This window comes from Hylobates moloch, unplaced genomic scaffold (assembly GCF_009828535.3).
Source record: "Hylobates moloch isolate HMO894 unplaced genomic scaffold, HMol_V3 SCAFFOLD_220, whole genome shotgun sequence".
NCBI lineage: Eukaryota > Metazoa > Chordata > Mammalia > Primates > Hylobatidae > Hylobates > Hylobates moloch.
In genome coordinates, this window is record NW_026652495.1 from 34,906 (window position 1) to 38,396 (window position 3,491).

General features: G+C 52.1%; 1 pseudogene; it reads right to left on the minus strand.

The window, feature by feature from the left end:
- Nucleotides 1–1,566: 1,566 nt before the first annotated feature.
- Nucleotides 1,567–3,007, minus strand: LOC131382612 (histone demethylase UTY-like; annotated as a pseudogene).
- Between the last annotated feature and the right edge of the window lie 484 nt (nt 3,008–3,491).

Below are 3,491 nucleotides of genomic sequence, written 5' to 3' on the forward strand. Positions count from 1 at the left end.
GTCTGCGGCTGAGCCGTGGCTGTGTTCACAGAGCAGAGCGATCAACTGGGCACAGGGATGGACCTCCTGGGGCCAAAATGGCAGCTGACATCTCCACTCTGACCTTTCCCCTCAGGTTTCCAAGGTTACCACCCAACCCTGCCAACTTTCCCACCACGTGAGGAGCAAGACCCCGCCTGCTCACCATCTGCCTGTGCAGCCAACAGGCCTCGCTGAGCTGCCCTGGGCCACTCCCTCCATTCACACAGTTGGCCCTTCCTCTCCCTGCCTCCCTTCACCTACCCCACGAACTACTTCATCCCTTTGGACCGGCACTGTAGAAGCCCCATTGGTGACATTGACCTCCCAATTCTCTCCTCTTTCCCTCTCCCTCTGCTCCTGCCCCAGACCAGCCCCCCAGCACTGGCCTGGATACCTGCCACAGCCTCCTCCCTGGTCTCTGGCCTCCCACCTCTGCTCCTCAGGCTCCTCTACACAGCCGGTAACTGCAGAGAGCACCGAAGCACAGTCCTGGCATCTCACTCCCTTAACCCTGGCCACGGCTTCCCAGTGCCTCTAAGATAAAGCACCAACGCCTGAGGGCAGCAGGTGACTCCTCCGGGAGCTAGCTTTCCCCCACCCTCCTGTCACCCTCTGCCCCAGGCTCTGCCCGCGCTGCTGCCCCCTGAACCCACGCTTCTGCCTTTCGCTTTCCCTTTCCCTGGGATGCTCTTAAACCCCCTGGCCTACTGGGATATCTTCTCATCTGTTAAGTCTCAACCCAGAGCTTCTTCCTCTGGGAAGCCCTCTTGGGTCTCCTCAGGCACAGGCTGGTGTTTCTTCTCTCGTGCGCCTGCAACAGCCTGCGATTTCCTCTCTCAGAGCTTTTTTTTTTTTTTTAATTAAAAAAATTTTGGCAGGGAGACAGGATCTCACTATGTGACCCAGGCTGGTCGTGAACTCCTAGCCTCAAGTGATCCTCCTGCCTCGGCCTCCCAAAGTGCTGGGATGACAGGCATGAGCCACCGTGTGTGGCCCTCTCAGCACTTACCACTGAAAGTGCTCTAATACTTCATTCGCCTGCTGTGGGAGGCAGCCTCTAGATGACGCTCAGTGAGCCCCGCCTCTTGGTATTTGCTTTGTAAAACCCTCCTCTTGAATGTGGGCTGGGCTAATTGACTCACTTTTTAATTTATTTTTCAGAGACAGTTTTAAATTTATTTTTCATTCTATTGCCCAGGCTGGAGCACAGTGGCACAATCATAGCTCACTGCAGCCTTAAACTCCTGGGCTCAAGTGATTCTCCCACCTTAGCCTCCCTAGTAGCCAGGAATCCGGGCGCACACCACCACACCTGGCTCTGATTGATTCACTTCAAACCAGGAGAGTCTGTAACTGCCCATGTGCTCTTCTTGCCCACTGCCCAGTTAGAGCTGATTTATTAAGACAGGGGCATTGCAATAGAGAAAGAGTTTAATACACCTAGAGCCAGCGAAATGGGAGACCAGAGTTTTATTATTACTCAAATCAGCCTGCCCCAAAATTCAGAGGCAAAGGTCTCTTAAGGAGAGTTTGGTGGGCAGGGGGCTAGAGGATGTGTGCTGCTGATTGGTTGGAGGGGCAATCACAGGGGTGTGGAAATTGGCCCTTGTGCTCTGAGGCAGCCTCTGGGTAGTGGCCACAGAGGAGCTGCTGGTCTGGGTGGGGCCTTCCAGTCATCAGTAACCTGAAACCCTGAAAAGAGATCTCAAAATGCCAATCTTAGGTCTTACAATAGTGATGCTATTTACAGGAGTAATTGGGGGAGTTGCAAATCTTGTGACTTCTGCTGGGAATCATCTCACGGCACCCACATCTTCACGGAATTCATGTCCCTTTCCTCCTCCTAACCTGTTGGCCTTTGGAATAGTGGCTGGGAATCATCTCACACACGTCTTCGTGGAATTCATGCCCCTGTCATCCTCCTAACCCGGTGGCCTTTCATTAGTTTTACGAAGGCAATTTAGTTTTGGAAAGGGCTATTATCATTTAAACTATAAACTACATTTCTCCCAAACTTAGCTTGGCCCACACCTGTGGATGACCAAGGGCACCAGCCTGAACAACATGGTGAAACCCCATCCCTACTAATAACACATAAATTAGCCGGGCATGGTGGCAGGCACCTGTAATCCCAGCTACTCAGGGGGCTGAGGCAGGAGAATCGCTTGAACCTGGGAGGCAGAGGTTGCAGTGAGCCAAGATCACACCACAGCACTCCAGCTTGGGCAACAGAGTGAGACTCCATCTCAAAAAGAAAAACAAACAAAAAACAAAAGCAGTGAATGTGGATCTAAACAAAATCGTGACATAACTAAATCAGGAGGAAGAGGAGGGAAAGTGTTCTGTGTGGTGGGGACAGGGAGAGCAAAAATGAGCTACTTCCTCATCATTCACAGTGAAAACTCAATAGATTTATCTGAGGCTGGGTGCAGTGGCTCACACCTGTAATCCCAGCACTTTGGGAGGCTGAGGCGGGCTGATCACTGGAGTCCAGGAGTTCAAGACCAGCCTGGGCAACATAGGAAGACCCCCATCTCTACAAATAATTTTAAAAATTAGCCAGGTGCCGGGCGCGGTGGCTCACGCTCGTAATCCCAGCACTTTGGGAGGCCGAGGCGGGCGGATCATGAGGTCAGGAGATCGAGACCATCCTGGCTAACACAGTGAAACCCCTTCTCTACTAAAAATACAAAAAATTAGCCAGGCGTGGTGGTGGGCGCCTGTAGTCCCAGCTACTTGGGAGGCTGAGGCAGGAGAATGGCTTGAACCCGGGAGGCGGAGCTTGCAGTGAGCCGAGATTGCGCCACTGCACTCCAGGCTGGGCGACAGAGCGAGACTCCGTCTCAAAAAAAAAAAAATTAGCCAGGTGTGGTGGTGCATGCCCGCGTTCCCAGCTACTCAGAAGGCTGAGGTAGGAGGATACCTGAGCCCCTGGAGGTCGAGGCTGCAGTGAGCTAAGATCACACCACTGCACTCCAGCCTGGGTGACAGAGCAAGACCCCGTCTCAAAAAAAAAAAAAAAAAAAAACCTACCACAATGTCTACATATGGAAGGTGCTCCAAAAGTGTGAACCATTAGAATTCCTATGGAATGACGTTTTCGTCAAACGGCTTTTGTTCCGCTTGCAGGTGGATGTTCTGGACTAGGACACGTGATCGCAAACAACAAAGCCTGAACTCAGATGGGGAAAGAATCAGTGGGGATCGTATTGTCTCATGTCCAAGAGGTTCACAGATCAAATTCAGGCATGGCTGGATCCAGGCGTTCACAGGGTGCCAACAGAGATCTTGCTGTCTCCATTTCTTGGCTCCATTCCCTGTGTTGACTTCGCTCTCAAACAGGCTCCTCTCAGACCTTAGCACACTGGCCTCCAGCCGTTGCAGGATTCTATACTGCTGGCTTAGTGCTCCCAACAGAAAAACAGTGTCTCTACCTGGTGGTTGCAACCAAATGCCTCAGATAGACACTG